This window comes from Theropithecus gelada, chromosome 3 (genome assembly GCF_003255815.1).
Source record: "Theropithecus gelada isolate Dixy chromosome 3, Tgel_1.0, whole genome shotgun sequence".
Classification (NCBI taxonomy): Eukaryota; Metazoa; Chordata; class Mammalia; order Primates; family Cercopithecidae; genus Theropithecus; species Theropithecus gelada.
In genome coordinates, this window is record NC_037670.1 from 55,147,990 (window position 1) to 55,166,040 (window position 18,051).

General features: G+C 39.2%; 2 pseudogenes across 2 annotated transcripts; both read right to left on the reverse strand.

Annotated features, from left to right (window-relative positions):
- Positions 1 to 2,165: 2,165 nt before the first annotated feature.
- On the reverse strand, positions 2,166 to 4,201 carry LOC112620228 (annotated as a pseudogene). The gene is made up of 2 exons (XR_003118491.1): positions 3,956 to 4,201; positions 2,166 to 3,642 (listed from the first exon to the last, which is right to left on the reverse strand). The product of XR_003118491.1 is annotated as a 14-3-3 protein epsilon-like (transcript).
- Positions 4,202 to 15,781: 11,580 nt separating this feature from the next.
- On the reverse strand, positions 15,782 to 17,812 carry LOC112620858 (annotated as a pseudogene). Its single transcript, XR_003118607.1, has one exon. The product of XR_003118607.1 is annotated as an MAPK-interacting and spindle-stabilizing protein-like (transcript).
- Between the last annotated feature and the right edge of the window lie 239 nt (positions 17,813 to 18,051).

An 18,051-nucleotide genomic window follows, 5' to 3' on the forward strand; every position in this document is an offset into this window, starting at 1 on the left:
AATCAAGAGCAGAAACTTCTGGGGCAGCTCCCTTTCCAGCCCACAAATACAGGAACTGGGAGTGACACTGTCCTCACAGCGCGATGGCACCTTCTGCAGGTTTCCCTGGCTGCCTTTCAATTTTTTTTTTCTTTACTGAGACGGAGTCCTGCTCTTACTGCCCAGGCTGGAGGGCAGAAGCGCGATCTCGGCTCACTGCAACCTCCGCCTTCAGTTTTCAAGCGATTCTCCCGCCTCAGCCTCCCAAGTCGCCGCAATTACAGGCATGCACCACCACGTCCAGCTAATTTTGTTGTATTTTAGTAGAGACAGGGTTTCAGCATGTTGGCCAGGCTGGTCTCCAACTGCTGACCTTGTGATTCACCCGCCTTGGCCTCCCAAAGTGCTGGGATTACAGGGGTGAGCCACCGCACCCGGCCTTTCAATTTTTGACAGGGATCTTTTTTTTTTTGATAGAGTCTCGCTGTCGCCCAGGCTGGAGCGCAGTGATGCGATCCTGGCTCACTGCAATCTCCGCCTCCCAGAATGAAGCGAGTCTCCTACCTCAGCCTACCGAGTAGCTGGGAGTACAGGCTCGTGCCACCACCGCCAGCTAATTTTTGTATTTTTAGTAGAGACGGGGTTTCACAACGTTGGCCAGGATGGTCTCCATCTCTTGACCTCATGATCCGCTTGCCTCAGCCTCCCAAAGTGCTGGGATTACAGCAGTGAGGCACCGGCGCCCGGCCGACAAGGATCTTTCTTATAAACCCGTACCAATCACCTCTTTCCTAACTACCTTTGTAAGTTTCTCTGAGTGGTAGGTTCTGTTTTTTCACCTTGCAAAAATCGCCACACCTTTAAAAATGCTCATGCATCTTGAAACTGCTGACTGAAAGTCTTAAGAAACCCTTTCACAAAGCAAAAATCATGTGAACCAACTTGGGACAGTTGTAACATTTGGTACTGCCTCGTTACAAGATAAACAAACAGTAGCGCCACCTCCATTAAGCATGTTTTCGTAAGGAACACCCCCCATTACATGTGCTCATCTGAGCTCTGCGAGTCCGTTCATGCATTAGTGTTCAGTGTGGTGGCAGCAAATCCCTGCATCTCACGACTGGCTTCTTTACTCTCCAACAGACTTGACAAATTCCTTGGATTTTGACCTGTAGCAGGTGTGCTGGAAGCAAGAGCAAATCAACTTGAAAGCTTCTTAGAGGTTGCTCCAGACAGATAGCAGTATATGATTATATTCAATGGTCTCCCTATCTCTCGGAAAAGCAACTCACAAAAACATGTTTATTCTCATTGCCAGCACTCACTAAACACAACTAGGATATCACTAATCTGTTCATTTCCTAAATCTCTGCTACTAAGAGTTTAAGCTGAGAGTAATTATTTGCAGTCTTAACATCCAATTTTAGAAGACTAGTGTGAAGAGGAAGCATTTATCAAAAGTGTTTACTGACACAAGGAATCTAGAAATGTACCTTCCAGATATATACAAATATTTAAGCAGAAACTGTTGCAAGGGTATTTACTGCAGCACCTGCCCAAAAGTAGCAAACTGATCTTGACAAACATCAGGTGTACATCAGTGTTACAGTCAGAATGAGACACATCTAAATGCCTAACATAAAAAGATCTACAGTAACTAGGTATCTACACACACTGATGTATAAACTGTTAATGGAAAGAAGCTTCTTAGAGGGAGTGTTTCTGGGAAGGGAGACTGCTACACTGCTGTCTACAACGTGTGCATGGATTACTAACAAAGGATTGAGTAGTTCTCCACTACTGCCACTGGCCTCTGGAGGAAGAGGGCACACAGTTTTACCTCTAAGAATTATTGTAAGACATTCAGCCTTATTTGGTTGTACAAAATACTACGCTTAATGATCCATAATTACACCTTGTACTACTCATGTTGTACTTTAATGATTAAAATAAATACCCTGTTGCTGCCTGGTCTGGAGGACAAGACACGCCATCAGCTGACTCAGTGTTCTTCACAACCAGGCTACAGGCAAATTTTTTCCAAAATATACATCTTTGGGAAGCTAACAAATTATTTATGGAAGAAAAAAGGAGGAATGTTTCACATTCAGGCAAACATAATACTGTCAGTGTGCTTGGACTAGAGATTTTATTTTAGAAGTATAAAGGATGGAGGCGCGATGATATTTGGCATTTTTAATTTAGGTTTGTTTTATTTAAGTTTAATGTTAATTCCATGCTGTGTTTCAGTAAGAACAATACAGATTCTGTATCTGTGGCTCCAGTCAGATATCCAGTAGTACAAATTAGCTTCAAGTTACACATACTGAACAAAAGAGGTTGAGCGAGCGAAGGAGGGGAGGAGTGAGGGGAAGGAGGTAGGGGGAGGGGGAAGGAGAAGAAACAAAGAATTGAACAGGCATGCAGGCTTTTCCATACCACCTTCAACGCTAACCTGCTTCAGTGGGAGAGTAAAGTAGGCAAGAATGAGCAGCCACGGATTGTTGAACTGTTACCAGCACCATGCTTTTCAGCAACATTTCAGCGGAGTTTGAAACATTTTTTTACAGCAAAACCATTACAACAAACTCCCTCCCCAAACAACCTTTAACCATCTCAAGCTAACACCCAATTACTTTCAAACACTGGTATAAAATACAGTTTAAACAATTAGAAAACTGATACCACTTATGCCTCTATAGTGTGATTAACCTCTCTTAGATGCTTGCATCACCTAGAAGTCTAATGGCTTTCAAATGTAATTTCCATTTCTAATGGTGATCTTGCCACATCTGGCACGGAGACAACACAGTAATGCTGAAAAAGCCTCTATGCAGTCCTGTTAGTGTCTTAAAGAACCTAAAAGCTGGGACCAGTAAAATCCACAGAAATTCACTCTTGCCTTCAAGAATTTTTGAAAACTGTTAAAAAAACAAAAACAAACAAAAAAGCAGGGCAGGAACCTAAATTCTGAGGCCACATGTAAAAGTCAGATTTGGCGGTTCTTAGGGACAATGGGGAGTTTCCAAGGGACGGGATGGGGAAGAGTGGGGTGGTCAGGGATGGTTTCTCTTGTTGGTTTTTATGTCTCACTGATTTTCATCTTCCACGTCCTGCAGCGCTTCTTTATTCTGTTCTTCATCATCACCCTGCATGCCTGAAGTCCACAGTGTCTTTATAGCTTTCTTCACTCAGCATATCCAGTTCTGCAATTGTGTCATCAAAAGCTGCTTTTGCCAACCTGCAGGCATAGTCAGGGGAATTAAGAATTTCGTAGTAGAATACAGAAAAATTGAGAGCAAGACCTAAGTGAATAGGATGCGTTGGTGGAAGTTCTGTCATTGCAATATCACTAGCAGCTTTATAAGCCGCTAGGCTGTTCTCCACAGCCTCCTTCCTGTCATTTCCTGTGGCAAATTCTGCCAGATACCTGTGGTAGTCCCCTTTCATTTTATAATGGAAAACTTTGGACTCGCCAGTGTTAGCTGCTGGAATGAGGTTTTTGTCCAGTACATCCAGAACGTCACAGCAGAGTAACTTTAGCTCAGTCTCAATCATTTGCCGATATTCCCAAATCATTTTTAGCTTGTCTTCTCCTTCTTTTTCTTCTTTCTGTTCAATGCTGCTGATTATTCTCCAGGAGGCTCTTCTAGCTCCAATCACATTCTTTTTTTTCTTTTTTTTCTGAGACGGAGTCTCGCTCTGTTGCCCAGGCTGGAGTGCAGTGGCCGGATCTCAGCTCACTGCAAGCTCCGCCTCCCGGGTTTACGCCATTCTCCTGCCTCAGCCTCCCGAGTAGCTGGGACTACAGGCGCCCGCCACCTCGCCCGGCTAGTTTTTTGTATTTTTAGTAGAGACGGGGTTTCACCATGTTAGCCAGGATGGTCTCGATCTCCTGACCTTGTGATCCGCCCATCTCGGCCTCCCAAAGTGCTGGGATTACAGGCTTGAGCCACCGCGCCCGGCCTCCAATCACATTCTTATATGCAATAGATAGGAGGTTTATTTCTTCAACTGTCAGTTCCACATCCATCCCTGCTACTTTCTTCATTGATTACACCATTTCTTGGACGATACTACGGGTTCAGCTCCAGAGCATGCTGTATTGCGCAGCCTGCTCGGCCAGCTTTACCTGGTACCAAATCCCCTCGATCATCCACAACAGCAGCCGCTCTCCCAGGGTCTGCGAGACGGATGTAAGCGGATAGTGTCTCTGACTGTCGCTCCGCTGCTGGGCAGCAAAAATGGCGGCACCTCAATCAGGGACTTTGCCCTGCGCAGGCGGAAAACTGCTCAACTCTATGGCAACCGCTCCCTGGCAACTAATGATTTCTTAAATAACACAACAAAAAAGCACAATCAAGAAGAAACTGATAAACTTCATCAAATTGAAAAAACATTTTTTTATACACCAAGAAGAATATGTAATCTAAGCTGCATAATGAGAGACAATATTTCAAATTATCTATCTTTTTAGGCTCTAGTATCTGGAATACAAACAAAACCAAAACAAACTCTTATATGTCAATAATAAAAGGACAAATTACCAAATAAAAACAGTCAAGGGACTTGAATATATGTTTCACCAAAGAAGATATACAAATTGCTAATATGAACATAAAAATATGCTCAGTATATTTTGCTATTAGGAAAATAAAAATCAAATCACAATGAGATAACAATGAACAAACTATACTGGCTATAGAAAAGCGACAATAACAAGTGTCGACAAATGTGGAAAGTATGGAATTTCTATGCATTGCAGCTGGAAAGGCAAAATAATGCAGTCATTTTGTAAAACAATTTGGCAATTCTTCAAAATTTTAAACACAGAATTGCCACATGGCCCAGAGGTATTTTTCCACACATGTATGCAAAGGAAATGAAAACCTAAGGCACACAAAGACTTGTATGTGAATGTTCATAGCAGCAATGTTTATAAGAGCCAAAGGGGAATATCATCCAAATATCCATCAGCCAGTAAAAAAATATGTGTCATATTTATGCAATAAAATCCTTAGCAATCAAAGGGAATTAAGCAATAATCCATGCTACATTGGAAATAAACCTCAAAAATAGTAAACTAAGTGAAACAAACTAGGTTTCAAAAAGACTACATAATTTATAATTCCACATATAAGAAGAGTCCATAAAAAGCTCATTGATAGACAGAAAATAAACTAATGGATGTCTAAGGCCTGGGTAATGGTGGAAAGTGAATGAAAACAAGATAGATTTTACTCTGGGATGATGAACATATTTTAAAGTTAGTTGTGATAATCTATATATAACTCTGTTAAAATATTAAAAACAGGCTGGGCGCAATGGCTCATGCTTGTAATCCTAGCACTTTGGGAGGCCCAGACAGGCAGATCATTTGAGGCCAGGATTTTGAGACCAGCCTGACCAATGTGGTGAAACACCCATCTCTACTAAAAGTACAAACAAATTAGCTGGGCGTAGTGACACATGCCTGTAGTTCCAGAGGCTCAGGTAGGAGAATCGCTTGAACCGGGAGGTAGAAGTTACAATGAGGCAATCCCGCCACTGCACTCCAGACTGTGCGATGGAGCAAGACTCCGTCTCAAAAAATAAAATAAAATAAAATAAAAAATAAAACATTGATATTTACAATGAAAATGTCATTGTATTATATAAATTATATCCCATTAAAGCCTATCAAAAACAAGCATGCCATAAGTGTTAAAATAACTTCTGACTTTAGGCAACCCAAGTAACAGACTTTTAGCACCAAAGTTATTTCTGCTGATTTAATAAATATTAAAGAAAGAAGAAGAAGATACTTCAAATACCACAAGAGGACACAAGTGCGACCAAAAACATTATAGAGGTTACGTAAGCAAAAAGAAAACAGTTTTTAAGGAGTATTTATGGATAGGAACCACCTGGTTTTACTAGACTAGGAGAGTGAAGTGATATACAGAAGAGTACTCTAACTCACAGATTGTTACAAATAAGTAATGATGTCATCATAGAATGAGGAAAAATTAATAATTAATTATTAACTAAAAATATTTGGAGAAGCAATCTAACATAAAGTTGGTTGATGGCACCTGTCTCTGCAGTTAGAGTAGCCTATTGCTAATGCAAAAGCTGCACATTCATTGCTTCTTCAAAACCAATCTTGATACCCAAATCTGATACTAATCTCTAAATTTATTACTATAATTTATGAGAAGATATTTGCCTATTTTTTATTACATAACATGGCTAATGTTCAGTATTTGAAGGTTTTTATTAAAAATAACCTTAAATTTTTATTTAAAACTCATTATAGAAATTAAAAATGTAAACAAAGATATAAAAATTATACAAAAATTCCTGAGTACCCATCACAAGGCTCCAGCCATTTTTTTTTGTCTTTCATCTTCAATTATTAACTCCATTTTTTTTGTAAAATGTTAAAGTAAATATAAAAATCTGTATTGTTAAATTTATAGAAATTTTGTACCTCTAACAAAAAAAAAACAAAACAATGAAAATATTACTATGATTCCTCATAAACTTTTTTTTTTTTGAGACAGAATCTTGCTCTGTTGCCAGCCTGGAGTGCTGTGGCGCGATCTCAGCTCACTGCAACCTCCACCTCCCAGGTTCAAGGGATTCTCCTGCTTCAGCCTCCCAAGTAGCTGGGACTACAGGCACATGCCAACAAGCCCAGCTAATTTTTTGTACTTTTAGTAGAGACGGGGTTTCACTATATTAGCCAGGATGGTGTTGAACTCCTGACCTCGTGTTCTGCCTGCCTCGGCCTCCCAAAATGCTGGGATTACAAGTGTGAGCCACCACGCCTGGCCAAAAAGATTTTTAAATATATATTTGTGTATATATTTATGGAATACATGAGATATGTTGATACGGACATGCAATATATAATAATTACATTTTGGAGAATGAAGTGTCCATCCTCTCAAGCATTTATTCTCTGCATTACAAATAATCCAATTATACTCTTAGATATATTAAAATGTGCAATTAAATTATTATTGACTATAGTCACCCTGTTGTGTTATATTAGGTCTTTTTCATTTGTTTTACTTTTTCTATTCATAAACTATCCCCACTTCTTCCCAACCCCCTACTCACCACCCTCCCCAGCCCATAATAACCATCCTTCTACTCTCTATCTCCATGAGTTTAATTGTTTTAATTATTAGCTTCCACAAATAATTGAGAACATGTAATGTTGGCATTTCCTTTCCTGGCTTATTTCACTTATCATAATGACCTGCAACTCATATTATTGCAAATTACTGGATCTTATTCTTCTTAATGGGTATGTAGTATTCCATGGTGTATGTACCACATTTTCTTTATCTGGTCTTCTGTTGATGCACATTTAGGCTGATTCCATGATATTGCTATTGCAAATAATGTTGCAATGAACATGTGTGTACGTGTGTCTTTATGATAAAATAATTTATACTTATTTGGTTATGTACCCAATAATGAAATTGCTGGGTCAAATGCTGCTTCTGTTTGTAGTTCTTTGAGAAATCACCACAGTGCTTTCCACAATGTCTGGACTAATTTATATTCCCATCAGCAGTGTACAAGCATTCCATTTCCACTACAACTTTTGCAGCATGTTACTTTTTTGTTTGTTTGTTTTTGTTTTTGAGACGGAGTCTCGCTCTGTTGCCAGGCTGGAGTGCAGTGGCACAATCTCGGCTCACTGCAACCTCCATTTCCCAGGTTCAAGCGATCCTCCTGCCTCAGCCTCCCAAGTAGCTGGGACTACAGGCATGTGCTACCATGCCCAGCTAATTTTTGTATTTTTAGTAGAGATGGGGTTTCACCATGTTGGCCAGGATGGTCTTGAATTCCCGACCTCATGATCAGCCTGCCTTGGCCTCCCGAAGTGCTGGGATTACAGGTGTGAGCCACTGCACCCGGCAGCAGCATCTGTTACCTTTTAACTTTTTAATAATAACCTTTATAACTGGTGTGAGATGGTATTTTATCCACTATCTAATATTTTAAATAATGTGCAAAAAAGGAAACAAAACCAGGTTATTCAGTATCAAAAGTAACAAAAATTATAGCATATCTGTACAACTTGGCATCAAAGAAACGTTACATTGCATGGTAGTTGTGAAAACATACATGTAGATAAAATATTTAAAAAAGGAAAGGGCTCAAGATGGTAAATTTGTGACATTGGATGTCAGTTCTCCTTAGAAAGAACAATATTTTGAACTATTAATTATACCTCCAATAGAATATCAAGGAAAGAACACTGGAACCTAATTGAGAACTCACAGAAAAAATCTGAGGAGCCAAAGGAAAAGGAAGCAAGAGGCCAACTCAGCAGAGAGCTGCTAGGAACCTGGAGGGCCTCAGCATTGCTGAGGACAGGTAAGTGGGGAATGTTTCCGCAGCCTGCATTTCTCCTGTGGACTGCCACAGAGTTGTGGGAGAGCTCCTTTGTTCTCATGAACCCTGACACTAACACTAGCTGTTGACTTCAAGAACTCTTGAGAGCATAGCACCAGACTGGGGACTCATACTGTGCTACTCACTTTCCACCAAGATGCAAGTGGTTGTGTCAGGATGCCACTGGGAAAATGCAGGCATCAGGGGACTGACTCCAGCCCTGGGAACCTCAGTTCCCCTATCTCCGCATCTCAGGAGCTGCCGCTGACATTGGCCAGTGCCAGCTTGGAGGGCTGCAGTGGCCCAGAGTTGGCTGGACCCAAGAATGATGCAGTTTCCCAGAAGTTTAGCCCTACAGAGTGCTGCTCCTGGGAAAGAGGAGAGTTCAGTGAACCAAGAAGGCAAAACTGGGACAAAAGAAAAAGCATTCTACTTTCAGAGTCCAAGAGCTGCCTGCTTGGGACTGTGAAAAGTAACTTTGCTCTCAACAAGTGCGAAAACTGTCCTCACACTGCAGATGAAGGGTGAAATGCCCTCTCACCAGTTGCACAGCCTCTGTGCAGTGGCTCAGGCACAGCAAACCCTTCGCACACCACTGCAGGCACAGCCTGTACTACTGCCACAGGAAGTTGGGGTAGGTGAGCATCTTGAGCTGTGAGTGGTGACTGCAACCTGACTGGCAGCATGGTCTTCAAGCCTAGGCTTAAAAAAAGGGTACAGGGCCCGGTGTGGTGGCTCATGCCTGTAATCCCAGCACTTTGGGAGGCTAAGGCGGGCGGATCACTTGAGGTCAGGAGTTCGAGACCAGCCTGGCTAATATGGTGAAACTCCGTCAATACTAAAAATACAAAAATTAGCTGGGCGTGGTGGCGGGCACCTGTAATCCCAGCTAGTCAGGAGACTGAGGCAAGAGAATCGCTTGAACCCTGGAGGCAGAGGTTGCAGTGAGCTGAGATCACATCACTGCACTCCAGCCTGCACATCACAACGAGACTCTGTCTCAGGAAAAAAAAAAATTTTTAACTAATGAGCTCCCTTCCAAACCAACATAATCACATTTTCTTACAAGTGAGATCTGGAATAACAAATAATTTATATGCACCTGAAAGTTTGAGAAGCAATGCTTAGCTAAGTGGCTCTCACCCCAAACTTCCACTTAAGAGCATCTGGCCAGTTTGAAAAAATGCTGATTTTACCTGTTGTTCTGGGTGGAATCATTTATGTTGTTCTAATTAATTGCCCCATGTGATTCCAAGGTGAGGCCAGGGTAAAGCACACAGGCTCCCGAATTCTTTCAGGAGAGCTGAAAAGCTTTAAGCTTTTTCCCCAAAGGGAGATCACAGAGGCTGCTCTGCTTGTGTTTGGTAGGGGGCTAGTCAGTTTGGCCTATATTCCCATAGCTGTAACAGAAACCACTGGAGTCTGTGGCAAGGAAGAGTACTAGAGGGCAGAAAAATGAGAAAGTCACAATTTCATCTTTATATAGCTGGCCATTGTTTCTGAATTCTACACAAAGGCCAGGAGGAGAGAACATTTTCAGCGCTTTAAGGTCCTTCTGCCTGTGGGTGTGGTAGCACCAGGTAAAAAGTTTGTCCTGATGCCTTTACAGACACATTCTCAAGATGAAGGTGAGATTTGTTTGGTTAATCTCTCCTAAGAAGGAATCAGAGAAGAGAGAAAAAATGGCCGATTCTCAGATAAGTGTGTCCCAGGTCAAAAACTGTGTCCACTTTTTCTTCTAGAATGTCATGTCTCTAGAATTGCAGTCATTTCCATTTCTACTTCTGATGTTTCTGCCTAACAAGATTATTTTAACTACCTTTTTCCTTTTCTTCTCAAGACAGTGAAAGGACCTCTTTAAAATAACTCTCCCCTCTATACCAGAGCCTTATCTTCATTCTCTCCATCCAGGCTTCTTACATATCACAAATAATTCTCACCTTGAATTTATACTCTGAAACATTGAAAGGTTCCCTTTGTAGACAGATCACTCTGGGCAGGTGGGGATATAAAACAATCTTTTTGAGGATGGTGCTGGGTCCTCAGATATCAGTGAGTGAGAAAAGTACACTGTTTATGTTCCATCTGGATGCTCCATCAGCTCTATGAAGAACATAACTTTTAAATGCACACTTAAAAAGGATGGAATTAATTGCCTGGGATAATTCAGAAGGTAGGAAAAGGGATTAATTTTTTAAAATGTGCCTTCTAGGATGCTAAAGAGGGAGTATTTAAATACACTATTAGAAATTACAAAATATGGGAAACATATGTAGCTTGAATTTTACATAAAATTGATGTTTTTTGTGATTAAATTCCGATTATGGTTTAGGTTTTTTGGCCAGTAACCTTGCAGAAGTCATGTTGAATCCGCCTATATGTATCAGCACCTGATACCAATTTGTCCCGATAGTTTTATTCACTTGGTTAAGGTGCTCTCTAAAGGATTCCTCCACCACAAAGTTACTTTTCCTTTGAACACTATCATTAGCGAGTATCTTGGAGAGACTTTCTGATTAATGTGCATAAACAATCCCATTTAACCTGGAAGTGCCCCCTTCTTATTAGTTTCTCTTTGTTTCTACCTTGCTTCAGAAAATGACGGTTGTCATCTTTGTTTACCGGTCTTATACACTGGGATAAAAACCAGGTTCTGTCACTTACTAGATGTTTTACAAAATATTTTTCTTAGCTAGAATCATCGAGATCTTTGATGAGTTTGTTAGCAATGCAGAAACTCAAGTCTCATCCCAGGTCTCTTGAATTAGAATACACATTTTAACAAAATCTCCAGTTTACTGATGTACACATTAACATATGAGAGGTACCTTCTAACTTATTGTGACTTCTCCATATGAGAACTATATACAACTTACTCTGTATAATGTAAATATAGCACTCAAAACTGTATATGCTTGTGTTTATGCCATGAATTGTATGCTGCATCATTCAGAAAACTATAGTACCTACACTGGCTTTGTGGATCTTATTTCATTCTCTTTCCTCAGAATGAGGGAAAACATTAGAGAATCTCTCTGTATTAAACAGTATCTTCTTGGGTAATTCAAGTCTCTCATGTAAAACAGAGTCAACTCTCTTAACTCTCAAACACCTACAGTCAAATTAAGAATTCTGCCCATGGCCACTTGCTCTGTGTGTGTGTGTGTGTGTGTTTTTTTAGAAACTGCTACCATTGAAGGATGTGGCCATAGAATTATCTTAAAAGGAGTGGGAATGTCTGAATCCTGCTCAGTGGAATTTATGTAGGGATGTGATGTTAGAAAAATACAGATACCTGGTTTCCCTAGGTGAGAATAACATCTCCCTGGAATTCCTAATACACCCTAAGGTTTCTATTTGCTCCCTTTGTAGAATGATTTTGGGAGTTTTTCCTCACTTAAACTATTTTTAGATCAATACTTTTGAGGAAAACTTGAAGATTTTTTTGGAATAAAGAAAGAAAATCTTCAAGATGTTTTATCTTAACAGAAACCTTCCCCTTTCTTCAGCTAATCTGTATCCTTCACTCTAGATTAGTAGAAATCTAGAAATTCAGTGGCATAAAATATTGTTGCCCAAATATTGAAATCCAATATTCATCACAAATTTTAAATTCAATAGTGTTGGATAGTAGAGCTAAGGGCCCAGAAATGTAAAATATGTTTTAAATATTCTAAAGGTTCTGTCAGAAAACAGTATTTAGAAATTAATTTTTTAGAATATTTTATAATATTCTCTCCTCTTTACTGAACATAGTGTTAGGTTTGTAATTGGAGGATCCCAGCAAGTCATCTTACTTTTTTCTAACAAAACAGGTCTTGCTGTCTCTAACCCTCATCTGATCTCCTGCCTTGAGCAAATAAAAGAGCCCTGGAATGTGAAGAGACATGAGACAGTAGTCAAATACTAAGGTAGGTAGGCATGAATGAAGCAGATAACACAGACCAGAGGTACAAAGGTCAAAAAGAATGCCAGACCTTAAAATGTGATATGGGACACTCTGCTTCAATGGAAATGTTTCCTAAAAAGCCACTTTTTCCTCTTGCTCTCAAATAGGAGCATCTTCTGTCCCATACCCTTAAATTCCCTCAGGACTCGACTTCCCATTCTGTGATTTTCCTTTGAGATTACCACGAGAGTCAGAGTCTTTATGGCTTATAAGGTACTGCATGATGTGCCTGCTCTTCCATGGCTTTGGGGGGATACAAGAATATGTTTATGTTTGAGGAACTGCGTGTTAAATCATTTTTAAAGTTTTCTTTTTCCATCATGTCTGAAATGTGTGAGAGCAGTGGTGTTATTAAGATTTGCTTCAGGAATCTCAGGAACATCAATGACAAACATTGCCTGTTATTTCTCTGTTCTTTCTTTCTGATTTTTGCAATCCTCACAGATTTGAAGTGATGGCTCATCATTGTTTTCATTTGCAACTGCCTGATGGTAGGTGATATTGAGCACTCTTTCGTATACCTATTGGTCATTTGTATATATTTGTTGGCAAAATATTTTGTCAGTCTTCTATTTTTCAGTTGGGTTATCATTATTATTATTTACCTTTGCTTTGAATTTCTTATATATTTTGAATATTAAACTCTTATTGTATATATGGTTTGCTATTGTGAGTATGATGCAATAAACATGCAAATGTATCTATCATTTTAATATAATAAATTCTTTTTGTGGGTAGATCCCCAGTGATGAGACTTCTGAATCAAATGGTAATTCTATTCTTAGTTATTTGAAAAATTTCCATATTGTTTTGTACAGAGGTTGCGTTAATTTATATGTTTCTGCTGACGGTGTATAGAGTGTTCCCGTTTCTCCACATCTTTGCCAACGTTTATTATGTGTTTTTCTTTTTAATAGTAGCCTTTATGGCTAATGTAATATCTCATCATGGTATTACTTTCTGCTTCTCTGCTAATTAGTGATATTGAGCATTTTAAAAATACACACGCTGGCTATTTGTATGTCTTTTTTGAAAAAGACCTAGTTATTTGCCCATTTTCAATGGGATTCTTTGTTATTATTACTATGATGACTTGATTTGAATTATTTGTAAATTCTCAATATTAGTTCCATGTTGGCACATAGTTTGCAAATATATTCTTTTATTCTGTAGGTTGCCTATTTACCCTGTTGATTTTTTTTTTTTTTTTTTTTTTTTTGCTGTGCCAAAATTTTTTAGTTTGAGTCCCATTTGTCTATTTTCCTTTACTTTTGTTTATTGCATGTTTGAGGTTTTAGTCATGAATACTTTGCACAAACCAATGCCCAGAAGAGTTTTTCTTACATCTTCTGTTGCAGTATAATTTGAAGTCAGGTAAGTGATGCCTCCAACTTTGTTCTTTTTGCTTAAGATTGCTTTGGCTCTTTGGGCCCCTTTCTTATGAATCTTATAATAGTTTTTATGTAATTCTGTAAAAAATAATGCAGGTATTTTGATAGAGATTGCAGTAAATCTGTAGATTGCTTTGGGCAGTATGGTTATTTTTACCAATATTAATTCTTTCAATCCATGAGCATGAGCCATTTTTCTTTTTGTGGCATTTACATTTTGTCTAATCAATGTTTTGTAGTTTACCTGTAGAGCTCTCTCACTTACTTGATTAAATATGTTCCTATGTATTTTATTGCTTTTTGGAGCTATTGTAAATGAGATTGCCTTCTTGATTTGGTTCTTAGTTGGATCGTTGTTTGTGTATAAAAACACTACTAATTTTCATATGGTGATTTTGTATCTTGACACTTTACTCAATTCATTTATCATATTTAAATGATTTTGGTAGAGTTTTTAGGTCTTTCTAAATATAACACCACATCATCAGTGAACAGGAATAATTTAATTTTATTTTTCTAGTTTAGGTGCCTTTTCTTCCTTTCTTTTGTCTGATTGCTTTGGCTAAGACTTCCAATACTATATTAAATAGGAGTTGTAAAAATGGCATCCTTTTCTTGTTTCGGTTCTTAAAAAGAATTTTTCTCATTCATTATAATGTTACTTCTATGTTTATTTTATTGAGGATTTTCATCATGAAGAAATGGTGAGTTTTATTAAATTCTATTTCTGCATTTATTGAGATAACCATAGGTTTCTGTCCTTAATTTTGTTCATGTAACTTATTATGTATACTACTTTGTGTACTTTGAACCATTATTGCATCCTTGGTATAGAACCCACTAGATCATGATATATTCTCTTTTTTATTTTATGTTGGATTCAGTTTAGTAGTATTTTGTTGAAAATTCTTGCATTTATGTTCCCAAGGATATTGGCTTATCATTTTTTTTTGTTGTTGTTGTTGTTGTTGTTGTGTGTCCTTGGCTAGTTTCGGTATCAGGGTGATAATGACCTCAGAATTACCTAGAAAGAATTTCATTATCCTCAGTTTTGGGGAAGAGTTTCAGGAGGATTATTATTAATTCTTTGTATATTTGGTAGAATTTGTGCATTCATCCGGTCCTGAGATTTTCTTTTTCAAGACTTTTTAAAATTACTGGCTCAATCATGCTACTTATTATTGGTCTTTTCAGGCACTCTGTTTCTTCCTGTTTCTATCTTGAGAGGTCGTATGTTTCCAGGAATTCATTTTTTTTCTAGGTTTTCAGGTTTGTGAGTGTCTAGCTGTTTTTGAATGTTTTTAGTGATCTTTTTTATTACTGTTGTACCCATTGTAATGTCTATTCTTTTACTTCTAATTTTGTTTATTTAGATCTCTCTTATTTTTGCAGTTAGTCTAGCTAGCAATTTATCAATTTTGTCTTTTTGAAGAACTAACTCTTTATTCTTTTGATCATTTGTAGTTTTTGGTCTTTATTTCATTTGATTATGTTCTTATTTTTGTCATTTGTTTTCTTCTTCTAACTTGGAATTTGGTTTGTCATTAATTTTCTAGTTTCTTTAAGTGTGATGTTGGGTCCTTAATATGTAAGCGTTCTACTTTTTTGATGGAGGCATTTAGTGCTATAAACTGTTGTCTTAGTACTGTTTTTGTGGTGTCTCACAGGTTTTATTATACTGTGTCTCTATTTCCAATTTGTTCCCACAAATTTTTACTTTTCATTTTAATTTTTTACTTGAGATAGGGTCTCACTCTGTCACCCAGGCTCGAGTGCAATGGCACGATCTTGGCTCACTGCAACCTCCACCTCCTAGGCTCAAGCGATCCTCCCACCTCAGCCTCCTGAGTAGCTGGGACCACAGGTGCACACCACCACACCCAGTTTGTTTGTTTGTTTGCTTGTTTGTTTGTTTTGTATTTTTGGTAGACACAGGGTTTTGCCATGTTTCCCAGGCTAGCGTCAAACTCCTGACTTCAGGTGATCCACCTGCCTCAGCCTCCCAAAGTGCTGAGGTTGCAGGTGTGAGCCACCACCCCGGCTGACCATCTTTTTTTTTTTAAACTTAGTTGCAGAGATCTACAATTTATTATTATTTTCAGTGTTAGAGCTAGAGGGTAATTTTTTCAAAGATGGCACTCAACTCCACTTATTTACCTGTCAACAAATACAGAACTGAACTGTTAGCCATAAGCACTTTACAAACAGACTCAGGAAACTATGCAGTAGACAATAACATAGCTTAACCAGACTCTGAAAAACAGATACATATTTTGGTTCACACTTGTACAAAGAGAACAGTCATGTCTGCATGACTTAAGGTTCTCTAAACACAACTGTTTTATGTTTTAGACCCCTAGAGTGTGCCAGTTTACCACATCAGGGAGGAATCAAGGAATGTGCTTCTTCTGAAGAACCAAGGGCAAGTGGGGTAAGGGTGGCTACAGGGAATGCTCTGGGCAGAAGAGCTGCCTCAGGTTTTTGTGGGAATGAAAATTACCTGTTGCAAGTAAGCAATGCCTAGGGTTTATCTAGTTTGAGGTTCAAAACAAAGGAGAGAATTATTTCCTTCCTCGAGCTCTTCCCAAAGCAATATGCACATCTCATAATCAAATCTCAAGTAGTACAAAGAGATAACCAATTATCTAAAAATTTAATTTACATACATGTTGGCCTGGATTAAAAACAAAAAAGTTAGTTTCCATAAATAGCAGACTTTAGTGCTGTATGACCCAATGACTAAAATAAAACCAGAAAGTCTTTACTGAAAGCTCAAGGATAAAAATGAACACTGGCTGACTATTGAACTCCACATCTGACAATAATTACTGACAGTTTAAAAATGTATATCCAAAATATAACCTCAAAAGGACCAGGTTTTTTTGTCCAACAGAACAGCTCAAAATGTTGAGGCATTATTTGTTTGGATTATGATGGGTTATTCTCAAAGTTTATTTATCTAGAAGGGGAAAGTGATTATAGAAAAATACTTGAAATAATTTGCCAATGAAGTCGCAGATTCTAGCAATAATCCACATCTTAGATTTTTAAGTGTGTAGTTTCATAGTTTAAACAAATTCTGTCAAAGAGCTATTCAATATACTTTATCACCATAACTTTCCATGAAAACCAAATAAAAATCACATCTGAATGATTTACTTCTATGCTTTTATCTGATTGTATACATATGATGTACTACACATCCAAGTACAAGAGGCAGTTATCCTCTCTGAGAGGTGCAAGAGTTGTTCTTTCATGAATGCCCTCTAACAGTGAAACTGGCAATTTTTATATATGCATTCATGTGCATATACGTGTACTTCAAAAAGCAAAGCGTCATCTGTTCGTCCATTGTTAACTTAATGGTAAGAGTGGGGACCACCAGGCATCGGTGGAGCGCCAGAAGGTCCTGAAGGCACTTGGAAAGGATCACTGGGAGTAGGATAGAGTCCCGGTGTGGGATACAATCCTGTAGGGGCAGGATATGGTGTGGTGGTCCTCAGGCTCCTGGTGGATTGGTGCCCCGTGGAACAGGTGGTGCTGGCCCAGAGGCTTGGGGACGAGGAGGAGCGGGATATGGCCCTGGAGATGGATATGGCATATTAGGGGTAGGATACTGCCCTCCCATTCCTGGCTCCCAAGGTCCAGAAGACATGGATCCCCATGGACCTAAAGGACCAGCTGCAGCTGGATCTGTGGGTGCACCATATGGTCTGGGTAGCTCTGGAAAGGGCATATTTGGTGTAGGATATGGCCCTGTGGAGCCAGGGCCTGGCACTGTTGGGGCTGGATAAGGACCACCGGGTGGGGGGCATGATGGTTCCGAAGGAAGAAAGAGTGCTGGGTGTCCTGGAGGTGGTCCGGTGGGAGGCATGGAAGGATACATTCCTGTTGGTGCTGGTCCAAAAGGCACAGTAGAGGGTGTTGCACTTGGTGGGAGTCCAGATGGCACCGAAGGTGGAGCTCTCGGATTATTCCAAGGGCTGGAGCCTGGCCAGCCTTGAGGAGGTTGGCCAGGTTTTGTATTGCTCACAGCAGAGGTTTTGGCAGGGGAGTGTTCAGGTAGTGTATCTGCCAACGAAAATTCACCAGACATTTTCCCGGCAATATCCGAGACCGCGGTAGGGTCTAGAAGCGGCGATGGATCTGAGGGACTGGGCCCTGAAGAAGCGGGCGCAGGCTGACTGACAGCAGGGAAAGCAGCCGACCATCTTAATTTCTTAATTGACATGGTGACTGTTTAAGAACATGTTGTTTAATTTCTTTGTAATTTTAGTTTCTGAAATTCTTCTTCATATTGATTTGTAGTTTCATTCTACTGTGGTTTTAAAAGGT